We start from the raw sequence: 23,813 nt of genomic DNA, 5'->3' as shown, positions 1-23,813 counted from the left end.
ACGGTTTCACATAACTCGAAGCTTCTGGAATAACCACCATGGATACTGACCCTTACAAGGTGCAACTCCCTAGGATTTTCCACCAGATGATTTTGCTTTCTATTTCTGCTTTGTCTTTAGGGCTCAATTTCTCTTTCATGAATGAGGAAACCAGAAGTTTAACAGGGATTCGTAGTCCTCTGTTTCTTCCTAAGGCTTCTGGTGACGCTGTTCAACAGATTGACAGGCCATTTTCAGGTTTGCATCTGAACCCTGTGTAGCTGTGTCAGCCGGGCAGGACAGCCAGCAGACTCCCTCTACGCTGGAGAATGCCACCACGGGCAGTTCAGGGACTCGGCCAACCGCTTGTGGTTAAACCAAAGGTGGCCGTTGGCGTGCAGCCCAGGTCTTTGCTCTCCTAGAATTTCTCGGTTAGTGCACTACCAGGGGCCCGATCCTTCAGTTAGGTGGCTGGATTTCCAAACTACTCACCCCTGGGTGCTCAGGAAGCGTGTACTTGCATCGTGCAAACCACATGCAGAATCAGGATCGAGTGCAGGCTGCCCGGTGCAGATGTCCACTGTGAAATGTGCACCTGCTGCTTCTCAAGCTGCTGTTCAGGCAGATGACCCTTTGGGAAGCCGAAAGCGCCTAGGCAAACGTGAGCGTGGCATCTGCTCATGTCAGACCATCCAACACTTCTCTCAACAGGAATGTGAACATGTGTGTGTGTGAGAGATAGAGAGAGAGAGAGAGAGAGTGTGCATGCGCAAAACACCATTTACTGCAACCAGGAAGCCTGCCAAGGCAGTCAGCAGAGGGGCTCCAGGAGAGGAATGCCCGGGTTGGGGGAGATCTTTCAAGTGGAACTTTGGGGAATCGGAATAACAGCTCACACGCAGAGAGCAGGGAGAAACCCATCACAGGACCAGGACGGCAGTCCTGCCTACCGTGCTCATGACAAACAAGGAAGTGCGATTGGCCATTTGGTCCTGCTGTTCCCAGGATACCATCAGGCACTCCGAGGGACAGGGCTGGTGTGCGCACTGGGTCTTGCTGAAGGCATCTGCTGGGGACAAGCGAGCCTTGTGTCTGCTCGGGTCATTTTTGAGGCAGCAGATCGTGCTGTTCAGTCATGAGGATCAAAAGGTAAAAAATGCACCTCACGCTTTACGCACACCAAGAGGGTCGGAGGAAATAGACGCAGTTTAACTGGGTGAAGAAGCTGCAGGCCCTAGAGAACTCAGCAGGAAACACTACTTACTAAATCGCCAGGTTTTGTTTCTCCCCATGGTTAAACACGAACACCTAAGGAACCGAATCCTCACTGACCTTTATAGAATCTGCGGGCAGTGGCCACAGCCGGGGTTTGTGGGTGTGGTGGGCACCTCACGGGGGCTACTCAATAGTGGCAGTAAGAACGTAGGCCCATTTGATGCCCTTGACGGGTCCACAATTGAGTTGTGTTAGCCAAGTAAGAGTTGGACACTGTTTTAGGGAACATGTGCGTGCCTGTCCCTCTGTTACCTGTCTTTCCCAGACCATAGCAGAGAGCTGGATCGGAAGTGGAGCAGCCGGGACTCGAACCGGCGCCCATATGGGATGCCGGTGCTTCAGGTGGTGGCTTTACCTGCTACACCACAATTCTGGCCCTCCCCCCTACCCAGCACTTAGAAAAGCCTTAAATTACCTGAATGCCTTATCTATCACTAAGAATCCTTTGCTTGCTTTCCACACACCTGTGAGCCGAGCATGGTTGGTATAAATTTCATGCTTCAATTTTTTTTGGAAAATTGATGGCAAGGAATCACCAGGTGTATTAGGACTTGAACAGTGCTTCTCAAAAGTTAACGTGCGTCAGAAGCAGCTGCAGGACTTGAAGCTTTTCCTGCCGCCTCATCTCCACCCTCCACACATGCTACATCTCAACCTGCTAGGGTTTTTTTGTCCTTTGTTTCATGACATCTGTGGATTTCCAACTCCCCTAATGTCAACTATGAATTAAATAAATAAATCCTTTCCAACTTCCTCAAGGTATTCCTTTTGTAGTAGCTACGACTTTGTCCATGCAGGAATGGAACCCAAAGCAGACTTTCAATGACAAAAGTCCAGAAAGGCACTGAGGTCAGGGGCTCCAGTCCGCGCGGGGACTTGGCTGTGTCCCTCTGCCCTTCTCTCTGCTCCTCGAGGCTTCACCTGATCTTACAACTAGACTCTGGCCACACACTGTGTTTGTCTGATGGCTTTTGAAAAAGCCACAGCAGGTCCCAGCAGGTAGCGACAGCTGCAGGAAAGGGCAGGCTCCCCAGGGGACGCCCCCCCCCCCACACACACACACACTCTAGTTAGCGGTCAGGGGTCCGTCCTCTGCCCATGTGGCATGCAATGGATTCTCCATAAAAGAGGATTTCGCTGAGAAGACAAAGGGAAGCTGAGAGTCTAAGAGCCACAGGAGTGGGGCCGGTCACCCCCAGGAGTGTCTTCATAACGCTGTCCCACCGTGAGCTCAACCCAGAAGCAGACCTTAGGAGCATGTCGTTAGCGAACTTGTCTGAACCCACGACACTCTGTTCAAGTCCAAGTGCTGCTCCGTGTGATGCAGCCACCTACAGACTGGCCACACTGTATTTTTCCCCCTAGACACCTTATGACTCCTGTTCACTGAGAGCCTTTTGTGGGCCAGACACTTGGTATGTTTCATGCCACTGAGTGCTCACAGCCGTACCTCCTGGAATCTTACCCAGATGCGGGCAACAGAGCTCTCAGTGCGAAGCCCCGGCTCTTAACCATGCAGCCAGACTCCTCCCGGCTTTCCTGTAATTCTGGAAGGAACACGGAACGGGACAAGAGGAAGCTGCGCCCTAAGCGAGCTCGCGGCCACCGCCACCCACCCGGGTTCTGCTCTCTGGGGCATGGTCTCGTCGTCTTCCACGGTGGCCTCTAAGGGTTCCCCTTCCAGAGGCTGCACCCTGGCTGCTGCTGTGGGCCAGGGCCACAAGGAAAGGCTTGGAATGTTCCTCCTCGACGGGCAGTACCTCTGATAAACACCACCGCTGACTGGGTATTCCAGGGCTCGTAACCAACTCCAGCAACCCTAGAAACATGGCCCTTCGGCTGCACTCCACTCTCAGCAACAGCATGGCCTGGCCGCAGCCGCCTGGCAGTCTGTCTTCCCGGCCCCGGGCTGCACCCTTCAGGGTGTTAGCAATTCCCCTAGGTGTTGTTGCCATTTACACAAAGCTACAGTGCAACAGGACGTCCCGTGACACCCGAAAAATCACCAAGAAACTACACACTCCTGCTTCTCAGTCTAGCACAGTGCTTTTTTTTTTTCTCTCCCATCATTTCTGAAGTCAGCTTCCAGCTGATGTAGTTGGCATACTATCAGGAGAAGGCCATGCCAAGATGGCCACTGGCAACAGAAACTGCCTGGCAACAGGCTGTGATTGGTTAGGGCTTAGACTGCCCCTTGACCAGATTGGCTGCCTTGGCCTATATAAGCTGCTGTAGCAGCTGAAATAAACGAGTCTGCAGGCTGCTTGCCTTAGGCCCGCTTTCACCCGACTCCCCGGGTCTGTGTGGTGACTCCGTGCCTCTTGCCCCCACCACGCTCCTCCTCCCAGAAACTAATCCACAGCAACACACTGACGCACCTGACGCCCAGGCATGAGCTCCAGGTTCTTCTCCCACACTCAGTTTTTTGCTTTGGACTCAGTTTGCTTCTCAGCCTGGATTCCAACCTCCACCCACCCACCCACACACCCTCAGCCAGACGCACCTGATTCAAGCCAACCCATGTGCGTGGCGAGACCTGGGCGTGGCTGTTCCCAGGAGCAGGAGCTGGGGACACCCCCAGTTTTCAGGCTCCTTCCTGGCCCCAGTGCTGTGTCTTCAGTATCTAGTCCTGACTCACTTGGGCCAGGACTGAGAGGTGCAGCTTTGTGGCACTGAGCGGCCTTGGATCTCCTCTGGGGACGCTGGCTAGCTGCAGGAGCAGGCTTTGAGCAGAATCACTCGCCTAGCTGCACGTTCAGCCTCACGAAGAGCGTGCTGAGGACGCGGAACCAGAGGGAGACAGACACTGGAGCCACCATCTCCACATAGACACTGACTATTCCCATGCCAGCAAGCTTTGCTCACAAGAGCTAAGAAGCCAGGTACAATAATAAGAAAAAAGCTAAGGCTGGCAGGAAGGAAACAGTTGTCACAACACCCCTGCATCACCTCCGAGCAGGGCAGCTCCACGTCTCCTGCCTAGGGAAGGCAGTCCAGGCCTTAGATTTGGTACCTGGCCCCAGGTCTGTCACTGTTGATCCAGTGGGAATAGTGTCCCCAGACCTCTGCCCTTAGGCCAGTACCTGCAGCCTGAGCACCTGAGCCCTCCTAGCCAAGGGCCAATGGACTGCAGCCCCCAACTGGCCCACAACCTCCCGCACACAGATGAAAAACCCAGCTACTGGAGCACGGGAGCAGGGCTGGGTATTGGAGCTCGGGGCTAAGCTTGCCCTGTCAGCCCTAGCAGTATTCCCAGAATGCCTCTCCCCTTCACTCTGAACAGCACCCCAGCAGAGGATTTGGGACAGACCTGGGATGGGGCTCCATCCCAGCTTCTAGGCTGACCTCGACTTGGAGCACCATCTAGTGTTGAAATAGCAGAAGTGTCCACAGGCTCAGAAAATAAAATCAGATGGCTTAGAATTTCTGGAAGGCAGATGCAAACACAGCCCATACTCAAGACTGAAAATAAATCCTAATCTCTCAATGTGCAGATGATGTCCTACATCACTTCCAAGAAACTAAGACCTCCTAATGAACAAAATAAGATGTCAGAAAACAAACAGCCACTGACAGATGCAAACTATCGGATGCAGCATTTAAAAATAAGTGTGGGCACCGGCGCTGTGGTATAGCAGGTAAAGCTGCCACTAAAGTGGCAGCATCCCATATGGACGCCGGTTCGAGCCCGAGCTGCTCCACTTCCAATCCAGCTCTCTGCTGTGGCCTATAGGAAAGCAGTAGAAGATGGCCCAAGTCCTTGGGCCCCTGCAACTGCATGGGAGACCCCGAAGAAGCTCCCGGCTCCTGGCTTTGGATCAGTGCATCTCTGGCCAGTGTGGTCATCTGGGGACTGAACCAGCAGATGGAAGACTTACAGAAACACAACGCTCATTTCAATATCCAATAGCCAGATCTTCCCCACCCACACAGGCTGAGCATGCTTTTTCTAAATGTGATGAACTTTCCCCCCTAGGCTGCAATTCTCGGCAGCTCACCCCTCTCACTGTTACAGGCCACGCCCAGACCACGGCAGCCAAACGCAGCCTGTCGATGGCCCAATGTAGCCATCACTGCCCTTCGGGGAGACCGAGTGGTGCCCAGTCTCATGTAGAGGAAGCCCGTGGGCATGATGGCGTCGGTACCAGACAGGAGCTGCCCTCCACATTTCAAGTGAGAGGCGTCAGGGGTCTGAAGCGACCGAGTACCAGGAAGAGCAAGAGTTTGGATTCAGAAAATAAATGGACAAAGAAGTGCAGACAGTAAGACATGGAGTGGACAGGAAGAGGGATGGGATGAAGTGACACCAACATCAAGGTTTCTAGCTTGGACCAAGAGTATACACAAAGTGACAACACGGGAAGTCGAGCAACTTGGGGAAAGGTTCAAGTGCAGTGGGGAGCACCACAGAAGGAGTTCAGGCTGGGGCTCAAAGTTAAGAGACTGGTGAGGATTAGCTACAGAGGCACTGAAATAATTTACTACAGAATCAGGGGACCAGAACCTTCTTTGAGGATAGGGTTTATACCATGGTTAGTTCTCTCCAAGGTTGTCTATTTTGTTTTGTTGTTGTTGTTTTGTTTTGCTATGTCAACCTTTATTATTGTTCCTAAATGTTAATTTCTTTCTATTAAATTTTTTGGGCAATTAACTAGAACATGATTTTATATACCTAATTCAAGAGTAATTAAAACAACTCAGGTAACAAGGGAACTTATATTTAAGTTTATTTTGGTGCAAAAAATCTGCAATCTATGCATAAGTGGGGTCTTCATGAAAGCTTTTCCCAGGGGAGGGGGGCATCACATGGTGCAGTTGTTAGGTTCACGTCCCATATTTGAGTCCCCGTCCCAGCTCCACTCCCGATAGTAACTTCCTGTTAATGTACACCCTGGGAGGCAGTAGGTGATGGCTTAAGTGTGTGGGCCCCTACCACCCACATGGGAGTCCTGGATGGAGTTCCTAGCTCCTGGCTTTGACCTGGTCCAGCCTGGCTGTTGTGGGTGTCTGAGGATAGGAGATCTCTATCACTTTTCGTAAGCCTTTCAAATGAATAAAATGAGAAAATAACCAAAAGGTACAGTGAAATAAAAAGTGCATATTTTAAAATGGATGTATGGATTGCAGACATGTTGCATTAAAATCAACTGATCTTGAGGCTGGCCCTGTGGCGAAGCGGGTAAAGCCACCACCTGCAGTGCCAGCATCCCATATAGGCGCCGGTTCTAGTCCCGGCTGCTCCTCTTCCAGTCCAGCTCTCTGCTATGGCCTAGGAGGGCAGTGGAGGATGGCCCAAGTGCTTGGGCCCCTGCACCCTCATGAGAGACCTGGAAGAAGTTCCTGGCTTTGGATCGGAGCAGCTCCAGTCGTTGCGGCCATCTGGGGAGTGAACCAGCGGAGGAAGACCTCTCTCCCTCCCTCCCACCCTCTTTCTCTCTCTCTGCCTCTCCTCTCTCTGTGTAACTCTTTCAAACAAATAAATCTTTTAAAAAAAATCAACTGATCTTTCATTGCATTTTCCATCCAGTCTGTGGAGTACCCTCACATATTCCTTTTCTGTTGCTTTTACTTACCTTTTCATTTCTTTGTCATATCTTTCTGTTCCCTGGAAGACACCTTTGGGATTTACACTGTCACTTCTCTTCATTTCCACAGGTGTCCCGGCTCATTCTCCCCCTTCCATCACGCACGTCCCGTCTTTTCCCCTCACCATCTCAGAAGAGTACACCGTCTAGAATCCATCTGTGAGGCGACAGACTGGCTTCCAAAGGCTCTCTGCAGACAGCTGTCTGTAGACAGAGGTCAAGCCACGCTCCTGTCTCCAACAGGCAGAACCCTTCCAACAGCAAAGCAGCTCTTTGCTTCCAAAATGATGGCGCAGACATTCGCTGCTTAGCCCAAAGCTGCAGGCGAGGCTCAGGCTGTCTGCAGTGCGGCCACCTTCTGTTGGCTGAACTTGTCACACGAACCGTTCGCAAAGAGGAGAAGGAGAAACGTGGCCAGCTCAGTTCACTGCACGGAGTCTTGTTTCCTGCCAGCTACGACAGGCAGTGCTTTCCTTGGGGAGCTTAGGGGGGGCACAGAAGAGCTGGAAGGCCCACCAGGGAGGTGGTGCCGTGGGTGCACCGCCCCACAGCTGCACCCGGTGACTGCAGGCACCTGCGTTCTCGGATGAGGACACCCTGCGGTTGTGCAATTTCATTCAGGGGAGATAGGTGACGTGGCTGGCACAGAGTCGGTGCCATCCGCTCTCAGCGCTGCTCCCCTACTCTTGCCTCTAGCAGAAGCATCAGGACACAGCACCCGGGGCAGGCATTGAGCCAGCAGCTCAGCTGCCCGTTGGCACCCCTGCGTCCCATCTCACAGCACCAGGGTTTCAGTCTTGAGTCTGCCCTTGGTTCTGGCTTTTCCTGATGCACACCCTGGGAGGCCGCAGGTCAAGAAAATGGGTCCCTGCCACCCACGTGGGAGACCCGGATCAGATTCCTGGCTTCTGGCTTCAACCTGGCCTGGCTCTTGAGAAGCAAACCAGCAGAGGGAACATCTGCTCACTCTTACTTTCACTGTCCCTCTTGCTCTCTCTCTTCTACCTTTCAAATAAAATGAATATAATTGTATGACTGAGAGAGCACCTGTCAAAGCAGGCTCCAGGTAGGACTTGGCCTTCTTATGTACTGCATCCATTACCTTACCCTACTGATGATGTTCTCCTAAACCTTCACTCAGCCTATTTCTCTCCACCCCTATAGCTATGACATTGGTTCAGGTTCCCAACAGTGAGACTGGCTGTACCAGGCCTGCTCCAAGCCTAATGTGCCACAAAGAATAAGACAGCGGAAGGGTGTACGTATCTAAGGGAGACGAAGGGTCCCCACACAGCCTAGAGCTTGGCCCTTGCTCATTCTCAGAGTGTCCCCTGGCCCTCCCTCCCGAGGTCTCTGCCTCCGCCTGCAGCCCCTCTGGTCACGGCAGGTACAACCAGGAGAAATTCACAACTTGTGTTTTTGTACTGTACCTCTTCACACTGTGGGTGTTTCAGCAAACACAGACATAGACCATTTAAGCCGAATCCAGAGCATCACTCTGCCAACCTCTAGTTGAGACTTAAACACTGATTGGCCCTCTTCATTCCTATTTCTCTCTCACACTATTGCAGAAGGTTTCTCATTCAGCTCTGGGCCTCTCTTACACTTTTCAGACCCTTCTCCACACAGAAGCCAAGGTCAAGCTTTCATCACGTAACTCAAAACCACCGCCGCACCACCACCACCTAGAAATAGGCCCAGCATATGACCCAGCAACCCCATTGCTGGCTTGACATTCAAAGGAAGTGAAATCAGTCTACCCAAGTGATACTTGTATTCTCACGTTCAGTGTAGCACCATGCACAAAAGCCAAGGTGCAGAGTCTCCCTAGGTGTCCGTCAGTGGATCGATGCCCACGGATAATGAGGTCCACACGTGCCATGGGACGTTACACAGCCGCAAAGGAGCGAACCCTGGCCTTTGCAGAGGGCATGGAGCTGGGGATGCTGACAGGCACTGAAGACAGATGGACACAGATGATTCCAAGTTCGTTCTTACTGGTGGAAGTCAACCACAAAGGTGATCAACGTAACCTAGTGATTGCAAGAGACTGGGAAGGGTGAGAGAAGGGGAGATAAATGGAGGCTGCATATGGGATCCCAAAACCCGGTGAGATACAAGTAATAGCACCTAGTGTGCTAGCCCCAGCACAGTGGAGTGCTTATGGTTCCCGACAGCACACAACATGCTGTGTGAAGAACTGGGAGGGGCCAGCAGCCTAAGCCAGCAACACAAGGGAATGGAAGTGCCAACTGCTTGATTTGAACAGCTTATGCTGTGCATGTATGCTGGAAACTGCAGAGTACCCTATAAAAACATTCAATAAATAACCTATAACAAGTATTATAGGTTAACAAAGTCTTTTATTTTAAAAATAAATCAACATTGAAGCCATCATGGTGGCTCAGTGAGATAAGCAGCATGAACAGCTCCCTGCAATGCTGGCATCCTATAAAGGCACCAACTTGAATCCCAGCTGCTCCACTTAAAATCTAGCTCCATGGAAAAATGGTAAAAGATGACCCAAATGCTTGGGCCCCTGTACCCATGGGGGACACCCAGATAGAGTTCTTGGCTTTGGCCTGGCCCAGCCCGGGGTGTTGCACTAAATTTGGAAATTGAGTTAGTAGATGGAGACCTCATTTTCTCTGTCTCTTTCACCGTCTTTCAAATAAATATATAAATATTTTAAAAATTAGTAAAATAAACTCAGGAGAAACACAGAAGACAGTAATTACTGGGCACTGAGTCTAAATTACTTAAGAGCAGACTAGAAAGTTAGGCCACCACGTATACTCCCCAAGAGTCCATGTTAAAATAATTTGGCTAAGAATTGGGATGACTTTAAACACTAGAAGTGTAGCATAATAAACACAAATTTAGATCACAATAAAAATCGACGTTTACCAATTCACACCGTACAAAAGTCAAATGAGCACCCACCGCCAATGCCTCAGCTTGCCCCATACTTTCACACGTATTCTATGAAACGGAAAACCCAGTGCAACTTACCCATGGCTTTTTCCAGCTAGCCAAATCCCACTTTCTTTGTGACCCAGCTAAGAATCTATTTTTTTTTTTGACAGGCAGAATGGATAGTGAGAGAGAGACAGAGAGAAAGGTCTTCCTTTTTGCCATTGGTTCACCCTCCAATGGCCGCTGCGGCTGGCGCATCGTGCCGATCCGAAGCCAGGAGCTTCTCCTGGTCTCCCATGCCGGTGCAGGGCCCAAGGACCTGGGCCATCCTCCACTGCCTTCCCGGGCCATAGCAGAGAGCTGGCCTGGAAGAGGGGCAACCGGGATAGAATCCGGCGCCCCAACCAGGACTAGAACCCGGTGTGCCGGCGCCGCAAGGTGGAGGATTAGCCTGTTAAGCCACAGCGCCAGCCTAGAGTCTACTTTCTCTGTGCAGCTTCTCACACCACCGCCCAGCTCCCTGCAGAACCCTCCCATTCTGTTGAGCCAGCGACTTTTTTTTTTTTAAATTTTTTGACAGGCAGAGTGGACAGAGAGAGAGACAGAGAGAAAGGTCTTCCTTTTTGCCGTTGGTTCACCCTCCAATGGCCGCCGCGGTAGGCGCGCTGCGGCCGGCGCACCGCGCTGATCCGATGGCAGGAGCCAGGTGCTTCTCCTGGTCTCCCATGGGGTGCAGGGCCCAAGCACTTGGGCCATCCTCCACTGCACTCCCGAGCCACAGCAGAGAGCTGGCCTGGAAGAGGGGCAACCGGGACAGAATCCGGCGCCCTGACCAGGACTAGAACCCGGTGTGCCGGCGCCGCAAGGCGGAGGATTAGCCTATTGAGCCGCGGGACTTTTTCTTAGTGTTGTTTCTATTATCTACTTATTTGAGAGTGAAAGGCAAAGGAAAATTTTCTGATCGCTGGTTCAGTCCCCAAATAGCCACAGCAGCCAGACGTAGGACAGAGTGCAGCCAGGAGCCAGGGGCAACCCAGGTCTCCCACCTGAGTCGCAGGGCCATCATCCGTATCATCCACAGCTTTCTCAGGTGCGTGAACACAGCGCGCAGCTCCATCGGAAGTGGAACAGCTGGGACTCACACTGGCTCTGGGGGACTGGATGGCCACATGGCGAGCAGTGGCCGCACCCAGCTAGGCTCTCCCACAGTAACTGACGTTGTCACTTTTGTATCTCCACTGGCTTATCTTAGTTGTGAGCGGTACGGTTACTTCATTCCAGATTTTCAAAAGACAGAATGAAACCTTCAGTTTTATCAAGGGGAAAGGTGCTAATGGCAGCAGAGAAGGGGGCTGGGGACGTGGAGCCTCATCAGGACTGGAAATTTCTGACGGGTGACCAGGCTCGGTGCTCTGCATGGAACCACACACTGCTAACTCCTGCACATCCTAAGATGCCCCAAGTGCTTGAGACCTCATTCACAGTAGCCACTGTTTCAATCCCTTTTGTTTTTATTGTGCGCCCTTGATCGAGATCATTTGCCCAGTCATGTAATAAACTGCTTCCTGATCCAAAGACAGCGTTATTCTTTCATCTCTAATCCTCAGCACGACGCCCGGCAGATGGTAGGCCCTCAGTATTTATGAATCATGGGGTTGGCATTGTGGTGCAGTGGGCTAAGCTGCCACCTGCAATACTGGCATCCCCATATGGGAGTGCGAGTTCAAGCCCCAGCTGCTCCACTTCCCTGCTAATGTGTCTGGAAAAGCAGCCCAAGTGCTTAGGACCCTGCCACCGGTGTGGGAGACTTGGCTCTAGTTCTGGGCTCCTGGCTTCGACCTGGACTAGCCCCAACTGCTGCGGCCATTTAGGGAGTGAACCAGTGGATGGAAGATCTCTCTCTCCCGCTGGCCCCATTACTCTTTCAAATTAGTAAAATGGATCTTAAACAACTGTATGAAACAAATGAATAGAATCAACTCACTAACAGGAGCCAATGTTCAGCTTTGGATGTTGACAGACTCCGTGAGCTCTGGGGCACTGGGGAGGTCTCGGTTTCACTCACCCCCGGGGCTTGTTCAGGTTAAGTTAGGAAGCACACAGGGTTCACCCGGGCCTCTGGCTGCATCCTTTGGTTTGCAGCTCCTCATCCACTCAGACTATTTGACCCTTTCCATTTAAGAGAGACCTTTAATTCAACTTACAAGATCTATTGAACTGCCACATCCAACCATGGCGCCAGGTGCCAGGGACATAAAAAGGACTAAGACGCTGTCCCCACCCTTGGAGAAGTCATCCTCTCCGGCTTTAGATAAACTGCTACAAGCAATGCCAAGATCCGAGCACTGCAAAGATGACTTTAAAAAATATGTTCTACACAAACACTTGTTGGAAGCAAAAGTCGGAACTCTTGGCCAGGATGGGCTTTGTGGGTTACACGTGGGCCTCAGGAATTCAAGTTCACTTTTCTATCCCCAACACCCACCAGCCGGGGTGTTGTAAAGAAATGCAGAGGCTCTGGGTCATCGACACGAAGGGACTCACAGGAGCAGCTGGACGTGCTACGTCCACGTATCCTCTCAATCAAGCCCCAATGAACTCCCGTACAACCGTTGCCATTATCATCTAGGGTTTTGCACAGGCGCAATCAGGGATTCCTGAGGTTGGCACAGGAGCCTGCCAAGGATCCTTGGCACTACCGTAGAGAAGCCCAGGTGTGGCTGCGGCCAAGGGAGGCGAGACTGGAAGCCCTGAGCCCGGGAAAGCAGCAGGTGAAAGGGGCGGAGAAGCCAGGCTCGAAGAGGGGCTTCCGCTGAGCTCACACTAAAGACAGCTGCACCGGGATGCTGACTTAGGAAGCTGAACCTCAGCAAGTGGTCCGAGCCTTGAGCCCACTCCCAGCCCAGGCAACCATGGGTAGAGACCTGGAGTGAAGGCGATGCTGGGGTGGGGAGGACAGGAGGGGGTGGAGGGCCGGGTGACCCTAGTGGCAGAAGCAGGGGAGAAGGTAGAGAGAGATCTAGTTAACAGGGGAGGGGACCTGGGCTGGGTTGCAGGGCCATGGGCCTCCTCCTTGAAGGCATCTTTGAGAACAAACACGCTGTGTGGCAGAGCCATGGCTGGAATGGAGTGAGCGCAGCCTGGGTCCCTGGGGGTGGGGGGCAGCCCTGCTGGGTTTGCTTAAGTCCAGGAGGAAGGGAGCCAGTGTTTAGCTAGGTGTCTAAGTGTTTGCCTAAAGAGTGAGTCACTGGTCTGCTATCTTAACTGCCCCTCTTGGTCACCTTTGTTCTCTGAGGCTTAGGGAACAATCTGTCCCCCAGGTGTCTGCACAAATCCCTGTTTATTGTGAAAACTTGCAGCCTTTCAAGAGATCCTATTTTGGAGCAGGTGACTCTGGGGTTGACACGTCCCAAGGTCCTGAAGAGTGTGGGGGGGGAGGGTTTCTGCAGGGCTGGCAGGTCCCTCCCACCCCAGGTTTCCACCAGCAGAGGGTTCCCAACCCCTTGGGCCCACCTTCCTCTACCCTCTCTCTCCCCTAGTCCCCAGTGTCCCCTTCCCTACAGCCTCAGATCCCAATGACTTCTTCCTCTTCCGTCCACTCTCTGGCATTTGTGTTTCCATTTGCAAGGGTGGCGTATACACAATAGTTTCTATGTTTAAAACACACATCCATCTCTTTATTTTGATTGCACTTTTATCAAATGCCACCTGCAGAGTGCAAACAGGCTTGCTTGCTGGCCGGGGGCAGGGAATGAGACCCTAGGGCAGGTGTCAGCTCTCTGGGTGGGCAGGTGTCAGGCGCCTGCACTTTCACTTCTCCATGCAAGGGCTCCCCCTTGCGGCGCACGTGGATATTACCGCCTGTACCTCGAATACTGTTTTCTTCCTGGTTCTGCCTTTCTTTCAAATAAAGTTAAAAACAAACACAACCGTTCTGTGCAGAAGGCAGGCAGCAGGGGCCAATCCCTCGCCATCACATCAGGGAGGCTCTGGGATTTTTCTTAGCACGTTTTTGTTTTCCTCAAAGTAAAAAATCTTTCCCTCTCATCTCAGGCAAACCTGGACTCACAGAGGAATTTCGGGAAGAGCAAGCTCCCTGTGGCCCTGGAAGCTCTGGAAGCTCGGCCTAGAAGACCTCCAGGGTGCCCTGAGGTTACTCTTTCCAGCCAGGTCAGAGGAAGGAGGGGAGCACTTGGGAGGGGGACACCTGGGGTGCCAACATCCCACAACCTGCCAAGTCCCAGCTTACGTGGCAATGGTCGCCTCACCTCACAGAAGGGGAAACCCAGGTTCTCGGAGGCCCAAGATCTCGCCGGATGCAGCCTCCGTTACAGGGAGGCCCGGCTGACTCCCCAGCCCCCCGAGACCCCGTGGAAGGTGCTGGGGTGGTGGGGAGGGGGTGTCCCTTGCTCTGACGCCTCATCTCCCTGCAGATCTCAAGCTCCGGGGAAAGCAGCCACGGTTCAAGGCCAGGAACTTCACACGTGCACAGCACTTCTGAGTTCTGCTTTTTCTCATCACGTCTGGATGACAGCCCTCTAAGATGATTTTTTGCACAATTTACTCGTGCCATAAAAGGAGGCTGAGGGCATGAAGTCCCGTGCTTACAATTGTGACAGCCAGCAAATGAGTCTTTCCCAGGCCTACTGCTGTGAAGTCCATTCTGATTCTCATATCCAGTTGTCTCACAATGGGGCTGGCACTGTGGCAAAGTGGGTTCAGCCACTGCCTGGTTCCAATTCCGGTTGCTCCCACTCCTGGTGAAGCTCCCAGCTAACGAACCTGTGGAAGCAGCAAAGGACGGCCCAAGTGTTCGGACTCCTGCCACCCACGTGGGAAACCAGGATCGAATTCCAGGGTCTTGGCTTCAGCATGGACCAACCCTGGACATTTTGGCCATTTAGGGAGTGAGCCAGTGGACGGAAGATTTCTGTCTCTCCCTCTTTCTGCAATGCTGTCTTTTAAATAAACCAATCTCCAACTTAAAAACTTGTCTAATATCTACTTTTATAGGCCAACTTTTAAACATTTGTCAAGTGATGGGATCAGATAATTCCCAAGTTCACTTCTGAGAGTGCTGTGGTTCTTCAGAGCTTTGGCTTCCATGTCTACTGCATCTTCTTTTTTGTTTTTAAAGATTTATCTATTTGAAAGGCAGTGTTACAGAGGGAGACAGAGATCTTCCATCCACTGGTTCATTTCCCAAATGGCTGCAACAGCCAGAGCTGGGCTGATCAGAATTCAGGAGCCAGAAGCTTCTTCTGGGTCTCCCACGCGGGTCTAGGGACCCAAGCACTTGGGCCACCTTCTACTGCTTTCCCAGGCCATTGGCAGGGAGCTGGATCAGAAGTGGAGCAGCCAGGACTTGAGTCAACATCCGGATGGGCTGCCAGCAGTGCAGATGGCAGTTTTACCTGCTACGCCACGGTGCTGGCCCCCTCCTGTGTCTCCTGATGCTCTGGTGGCGTGGCGGGGAGGGCAGAGTCAGCAGCTCAGAGGGAGTGGTAGCAGTGCAGGCTTGTCCCCAGCCCACTCAAACCTGGGACACAGGTTCTCCGAGGTGGGGAGAGAGAGACCTGCTCTTTGCCCCCCACCCACCCCCTTCTCTCCCTGAGGCTCCTACTTCGTCTGGAGAGGAGGCTCTTTCTTTCTCATTAGAGTGGCCTTTGGGAGGTTGGTTGTACGACTCCAGTCTGGTTATTCCATGTGATAGGTCGCAAAACAAATCATGGTCTAAACTGGCCCAGTGGAAGACCGCCACAGGCCTTGTTGGCCCTTGTGGGACAAACACATGCTTCCGCTTCCAATCAGATTTGCTAAGATAGATATTAGGGCCTGAAGGTTTGTGCCACCCCCAGGCCCAAATTCCTGTGCCAAAGCCCCAATTCCCAAAGTGACCCTCTTTGGAGATGGGGCTTTTACAGAAGTAATTAAGGCTAAATGAGATCCTAAGGATGAGACTCACATCCCATAGAATCAGTGGCCAAGAAGACAAGACAGGGACTGGCACTGTGGTACAGTGCTAAAGCCACTGCCTGTGATGCTGGCATTCGATATAGGCGATGGTTCATGTTCCCTGGAAGCTCCACTTCCAATACCACTCCTTGCTAATGCACCTGGAAAAGCAGAAAACATCAAGTGTTTGGACCCTTGCCAGCCATGTGGAACACCCAGTTCCAGGCTCCTGGCTTTAGCATGGTCTGGTCCAGGCCATTTTGACCATTTGGAGAGTGAGCCAGCAGGTTGAAGATCTGTCTCTCCCCCTCTCTGTAACTCTTTTCAAATAAAGAGGAAGACAACGACAACACAGACAGGAGGTCTCCTTCTTCCTGTGCCCTCACTGAGGAAAGTCCATGTGAGGACACAGGGAGGGGCTGGCCACCAGGAAGCCAGCAAGAGGCCAGTCTAGGAGCCAGGCTCTGCCAGCACCTTGACCTTGGACGTTGTAGCCTCTGTAACAGTGGAAAACGTGTTTCCTTGGTTTAAGCTGCTCAGCCTATAGTATCGTGAACACCAATGAATGCAGTGGTAAGAAGAGTAGCCAGAAGCTCTTGTTCATCTCTGCCACCGAGTGAGCCAGCACAGGCAGGGACGGTGGCCCTGGACCCCTGCACTGTTTTGTAAGCCAGCCTATTTTTAACTGGCTGTCTTGAGATATGATGAATACACCAGACAATGTATCTGTTCAAATCATAATTGCATGGATTTTAATACATTCACATACACATGCAACCATCACTGGGGTCCATTTTTGGATATTTAAAGAAACCCTGTCCCTCTTAGCTATCTCTCCACTATTTCCACAGACCCTAGCTCTAAACCACCACCATCAACTCCCTATGCTATAAATTTGCCTATTTGGATATTCCACATAAAGCAGTCATATGATAACTATGTCCAGTTGTTTCATAAGCTTCTAAACTATTTTCCAAAGGACTGTGCCATTCTGCACTTCTACAAACAGTGTGTGAGCACTTCAGGTTTTTCCCCATCCTCCAACACTATTTGTTTTCTGACTTTTATTCAAGCTACCCTAGTAGGTGTGATGGTATGTCACTGAGGTTTGGATTGGCATTTTGATGAATAATCAAGCATCTTTTCATGTGCTTATGAGTTACTGTGTATCTTCCTGGCAGACCTACCTATTCAGATTTTCGCTCATTTGAGTTAGCTTTTTATTGAGTTCTAAGAGTGTTTTATATCTTCTAGATATAAGTCCTTATCAGATAGCTGGTTTACAAATATTTGCCCCATTGTGTAGTCTTTTCACTTGAGGTACAAAAGGTTTTAATTTCTGTGAACCACACTTTTCTTTGTTTTCTCTTGATTATACTTCTGGTGTCACATCTAAGATTATGAGGATTTACCCTCATGTTTTATTTTAGAACTTAGTTTTAGCTTTTGCATTTAGGTCTTTGATTCATTTGGAATTCCTCTTTGTATATAGTTTGATGTTAGCCACATAAAGAAAAAAAGAGTGAAGCTGTACTATCTGGTCACCCTAGCATCAACTGCAGAAAATGCTATTTATCGATTCCCCACAGAACATTTTTGGCATTCCTGTTGGAAGTGAAGATGAGTTCACTATAAACACATGAGTTTATTTTTGGACTCTCAATTCTGTTCCATTCATCCATGTGTCTGTCCTTGTGACAGTACCACACACTCTTGATTACTGTTGCTTTGTAGCAGGTTTTGAAGTCAACAAGGCCGGCGCTGCGGCTCAATAGGATAATCCTCCGCCTGCAGTGCCGGCATACCAGGTTCTAGTCCCGGTTGCCCCTCTTCCAGGCCAGCCCTCTGCTGTGGCCCGGGAAGGCAGTGGAGGATGGCCCAAGTGCTTGGGCCCTGCACCCGCATGGGAGGCCAGGAGAAGCACCTGGCTCCAGATCAGTGCGGTGGCCACAGTGCGCCTGTCACAGCAGCCATTGGAGGGTGAACCAGCGGCAAAGGAAGACCTTTCTCTGTCTCACTGTCCACTCTGTCAAAAAAAAAAAAAAAGTCACCAAGTGTGAGTGCTTGTTCTTTTGCAAGATGTTTGGATGTTTCTAGTGCCTTGCAATTCCAGATTAATTTTGGGATAATCTTGTTCATTTTCACAAAGAAGTCAACTAGGATTCTAATAGCTACTATTGAATCTGGACATCAATTTCAGAAGTTGTCCTATCTCAACCACGAACACAGGTTACTTTTTTAGTTATTTAAAACTTCTTTGCTTCAACAAGTTATGACATTCAGGGTCCAAGTTCAGTACTGTTCTATTAAATTCTTTCTTAACCATTTTGTTCTTTTTGATACCACTGACTGGAACCGTTTTCTTAATTTCATTTTCGGATATTTCATTACAAGTGTACAGAAATATAATTAACCTTCTTTCAAAACACCTTAAAACTGCTTGAAAATTATCTTTGGTACCGGAAGTTTAAGAATGCTAATCAATACTAGCATATGCCATTACTGTCTTCCTCAAAGGTTGGGAATTAAAAATGCACCTGAATGTTTACAAAGCGCTTTCCCATGGTCTTATCTGACACCCAATCACTTGGGAGGCCTTCCAAGTGGGTCTTTTCCTATGTCTTTTTAGAACTCAGGACACTGGGGCTCAAGAACCTAACAATTCACCCAGGCTTTAACTCAGCAATTCTTGATTAGTTGTGCCTTCAAGAAAGCAAACGCCAGGCAGGGCACCATTGCCCCAAATAACCACACAGAAGTGGGTCTCAGAGACCAAGTCACGACTCAGAGATCAACTGAGGGATTGAATGCGAGGGCCCACCCTCAGGAAAAATGAATACTTCAACTGAAGACTAAGTCTTCCTTCCAAAGACTATGGAAAACAAAACCTCATTCACCTCATTCACAACAGAAGTATTTGTGGTTGATGATTTATACCATCTTAGGAACTCCATATTCTGCAAGACTAACAGCTAGCGAGTCCAATTTGGCACTGCCTTTCTTCATAAACATAATTATAATGAAAGTTGAGTCAACGGAAATTCAGTATGGTGTGTGCTGTACTTGGCATATTTCTAAACATGGGCGTTTAGGCTAGGGAGGGAGGTCCATTAGCTGGCTTCACTGTTAAAAATTTCTTTATAATTACTCTCTGCTGTAGGTCATCCCTTTTTATTTAAAAGCTGTTTCAGGCATGTTTTCACACTTCAATGGGGCTATGACAAGTATTACTGCATGCATCGATAGTGTCTGCTCAAAGGATGGTTACAGAATTCTCCATCTTTCTGATTGAATCAAATTCAAACAGCCCAGCCCGCTCCACTTCAAAGTGGAAAATGCATTTTCTTCCCATGGTTATTCACAAGCCTCTGGCGAACAGTGACGGGCAGCAGGAAGGCAGTGCCGATAGCGCCGTTTCTTAGTTGTCACGTCTGTGAAGGGCTCCTAACGGCAGCACTAGTCTTCTTGGGGTTCGCCAGAGATGTGACAGTGATGCAGGGAGAAGGCCGGATGCAATTTCTAGTAAGTTGTGGACAGGAGGGATGAAGAAGTCCTTCAGTCCTTTCATGGGAGACCTCCCCTGTTAAACATTTAGGCCGGCGCTGCAGCTCACTAGGCTCTCTGCCTGCGGCGCCGGCACCCTGGGTTCTAGTCCCGGTCGGGGTGCCCGTTCTTTCCTGGTTGCCCCTCTTCCAGGCCAGCTCTCTGCTATGGACCGGGAGTGCAGTGGAGGATGGCCCAGGTCCTTGGGCCCTGCACCCCATGGGAGACCAGGAGAAGCACCTGGCTCCTGGCTTTGGATTGGTTGCAGCGCGCTGGCCGTGGCGGCCATTTGTGGGGTGAACCAACGGAAGGAAGACCGTTTTCTCTGTCACTGTCTAAGTCTCTTTCTCTCACTGTCTAACTCTGCCTGGCAAAAAAAAAAAAAAAAAAAAAAAAAACCACTTTAAAAACGATCCACGTGTATCTGGGAACTGGAAATCATGTTAATGATGATAATAATCTTGCATATGAACATTTAAAAGATTCTGTTGTATGAATCAGAAACAAGTGCGTACACTCAGTCCTATCAACCATCTCTGAGGACAGCAAGAAGGAAATAGACGAAACACCATCTCCAGGGTACAGGCCCCAGCATTCTTAGTAGAAAGATGATGTAGGAAGAGAGCCATGCTCATCCAAATGCTGCCAGATACAGTGCCTACTCCTTGCAGCCACCAGCCTTTGTTCCTGGACTGGAGTGCTGGCTCTGCTGCTCTCCGACAGTGCTATGGAGGACAATCCTACTGCTGAGATGGGGGCCCAGGGACCAGAACAACCTGATCCTTACTTGTCACCAATGCTCCCTTCACCCATGCCAGGAGGGACAGCCACCTCACCACAGCAAGTCGCCTGGTCTCATTGCACACTCCCCCTCCTCTTTCTGTATTCTGTTCTATGGGGCTGAGGCAAGAACCTGAAGCAGCCATCTGTTACATAGGTAGTCCCCGCTCCCTCCTGCCACATACCCTACAGCGTACACTCCTCATCTCCCCATTGCCCGAGGACGGTCCCTGGCGCAAAACTGATTCTCTGCTCATTTCTGTAAGCGGAACTGATCCTGCAGTCCAGGTCACCGCACTCAAGGAACCACGGTGCTTCTCTGCGGACACGCCCACGGCACTGATACTGCTTTTCAAGATGAACACAGTTTCTCACCTGCTCCAGCTGAAGCCCTGAGTGCTCCTTAGCAGTTTGTCAGTTGAGGAATGTTCAATGCAAGCAGGAATGGCTATTTCCTTGAGAAACCAGCCGACGCCGAGTCAACAGAAACATGCTGTAAATGTTTAAATGACTCTTTATAGAAGTAAACAAATGCAAGTATTTATCTATTCTCCCTGGCACAAATTCAAAAAAACACCAACTAAAGCGAATCTGAGTCTTTTACAATTGAATCAAGGAACATCCTACCATGAAGGCAATACTCGCTACTGTGTTTGTCTTCAATCCCATCTCTTTCTGCAGCTCTCTTGGGGAAGCAGCGTGAGCATACAGAGACTACGTGATTCCTGACATAGCAGGAGCATCTCAGGGAGGGGAATTCTAGAAAGTAAACAGTGACTGTGCAAATGATGACACGTGTTTTCATCTTAAAATCTTTGTTCCTGAGGTTTTTTTTTTATGAAAGAATGCAAACCCAGTGACACGATATACTTGGTATCCTTAACGAGATAAATAAAATGTAGTATCAACTGAAGCAAGTCAAGTAGAACTACATGAGTCAATGGAATTTTTGAAATATAATGCTAGCAAATAAAGTTACACATTAACTATGGCCACATTTAGGAAATGATGTTGAGCACTAAATATTACATATTGTTCATTGGTCTATGACTTTAGCCAAAGTAGGAAGTCAACCCAACACAAGCTTCAGTTTGCAAGACCACAGGAAGCCCATGAGACAAGAGACACAGTTCATGACACAGCCAAGGGAGGAGTCTAGCGAAGAGCCCAGAAAACGTCGAGACCTGGGGACCATGCCCTCAAGTTCGGACAACCCAGAAATTCCTCTGCCCATACTTCTCACTCTAGGGGGGGAATGAAACGGCAATGACTAGAGCAAACGGGGGAAACATAATAGCCAGAAACATGTTGACAAGCTTGGCAGCCCAAATGTGCATTATGATGTATTCCAAAAACTCTACCTGTAAGCACTGAGCCACCATCACAGGAGCCACACACGCCAGGTGACAGACTGCAGGGCCCGCTTTCAGCCTCCAAGTAAGAGGCACGTTGAACAAAGCAAGAAGAAAAGAGGTGTCTGTGTCATCCCATACGTAGCTGCACACAGCTCGGTGTAGGAAGACATGCCTCCCACTTGGGAGAGGGAGAAGGAGAAGGAATGAAATCCAGTCCGCACACTTGAATCCCAGGGCCAAGCCCACGGTGACAGCGTTCAGACTGGCCCTTAGGCCCCTGTGCCCCAGTCTGTGTCCACAGACTGAGCATCTGAACCCTCAGAGGCAGCCAGCCAGAGCCCACTTCTGCCACCTGTCTCCCAACCTACAGCAGGCAATAGAGCAAGACTCCAGCTGCTGCAGGGTAGGGTAAGAGAAGGTAGGAGAGGGAGCTTAGGATCATTCCATGCAACTCAGGGCCAGGCCACCAGCACTGGACCCGGCACCTGATAAAGCTGAAAGGCCCCTCCCCCAGGGCAGTGCTCATCAATGGGTCTTTTAGAGGCAGAAACTTGCACTGTAATGGGTAGGGTTCATCTTAACACATACCACTGCCAGCCTGAAGCAGGCCTGCCATGTACTCCAAAGACATGTCCTGGAGCCTAATCCTCACATGTGGCCCAGTCTGGTGCCATTCTGGGCAGCCAAAAGCTACTTTTATCACCCCTGCTACAACCTTGCACAGACAGGAAGGAACTGCAGGACCGTGTCATGGCATTCAGCGCCAGGCTGGCAAAGCTCATCCCAGGACAGATCCTAACAGCCCCATGCCTACGCCAGCACCTGCAGACAGAGGCTCAGGGGGTATCAGGTGGAGACCTGCACCCCAGGAGACACACTTGGCATTTATTACCACCAGCCTCACAGGGGCATGCACGCACACACAGCCTGATGACTGGGGACCCCAGGTGTGACCCACTGAACGCCTGCCTGTGTAGATGAGGGGCTGCCTCTACCATCCCTCCTAAAACTTTGGGGAAGCAACAAGGAATCACAGGACTGTGCTGGAACTCATTACCCAGCTGATAAAACCCAACATTGTGGAGCCCCTACTAGGCCCTGTCCCCAGGTCAGCGCCTGGGGATGGAATCTCCAACAGCTCCAGGGCCAAGTCGAGTTCCGGGACCATGATATATGAATCTTACATGCTAGCCAGCATGAGCAACAGCTGGGAGGCATGGCCTCAGGTACTGAGTCCACCCAGTGGCAGACGGACCACATCAGGATGGGCTTCTGTCTTCCCTGAGGGCCACCCAGCTCTCAGTGGGCTGTGGGCTCTGGGTGGGATCCAGCATTGCAGCACTGGTGACCACATGACTGGGCATCTGGGCCTACTTCAGGCCTGGGAAGAGGGTAACAGAACAGACCACTGCTTTTCAGATACTCCCCTAGTGCATTCTGAACAAGGTATCAACTGTGGATTCAGGAGACAGCTGAGCTTAGGGTCTATCTTAGGACTGAAGTATTGAAAACACACCAACAATGGACCTCAGTTTCAAGTGACACCTAGTGCTTAAACAGCAGAAGTGTCCAAAGGCTCAAAGAAGACAATGAATCCAGATTAATACATCTAATCATGCAATGTGCATTTGATGTCATACACCAACAAGCCTTAAGGCTAGGGAGCCAGGGGCTCACCAGATGAGCAAAACAAGATGCCAGCAATAAATCATATGCGAAGTGAAATTTTTAACTGCTTCAACATTTCAAAATAACTTTTAAAGAAACTCAGTTAACTTTGAGAACACAGAAATGATTTAGTACTCTAAAAGACGTAACAGAGATCGATGTAAATTTCAAAAAAAAATCCTTCAACTGAAAGATACATGAAACAAAATTTAAAATGCAACGGAACACATCAATGAGAGAAAAGATCAATCAGAATAAAGCATCACAGAGCTCAAAGACCGGCTTTTGACAATGTTCAGGTAGAATCAAGGAGAGTTAAAAAGAGAAAGTATTTATTTGAGTTACTGGAGTTCAAGATTGACTTGAGAAGGTCAAAGGGGCAGAAAGTAGATTCTAAGAGATAATAGCAGGAGACTTCCCAAACCTGGAGACGCTACAACTGCCCTGCATCCTGGAAAGATGCTGCGAAGTCTTCCGTTCCCCCTCAGATTCCACCAGGACGTTATCATCAAGCTCTCCAGAGATAGAGATAAGAAAAAGATTGTCGAAGTGGCAAGAGAAAATCAACAGGTAACACACAGAGTTCATCCCAATTCATCTCCCTGCAAACATCTCAGGAGAAACCTTACAGGCCAGGAAAAAAATGAGCATTGAAAGACAAAGAAAAAAAAAAGAATGCCAGCCATGAATACCACACCCTCTGAACTATCCTTTAGATACTGGGGAGAGATAAGGACATTTCCTGTCAGACAAAAAC

This window comes from Lepus europaeus, chromosome 4 (assembly GCF_033115175.1).
Source record: "Lepus europaeus isolate LE1 chromosome 4, mLepTim1.pri, whole genome shotgun sequence".
Taxonomy (NCBI): Eukaryota; Metazoa; Chordata; class Mammalia; order Lagomorpha; family Leporidae; genus Lepus; species Lepus europaeus.
Note: the sequence above shows the minus strand (reverse complement) of the source record.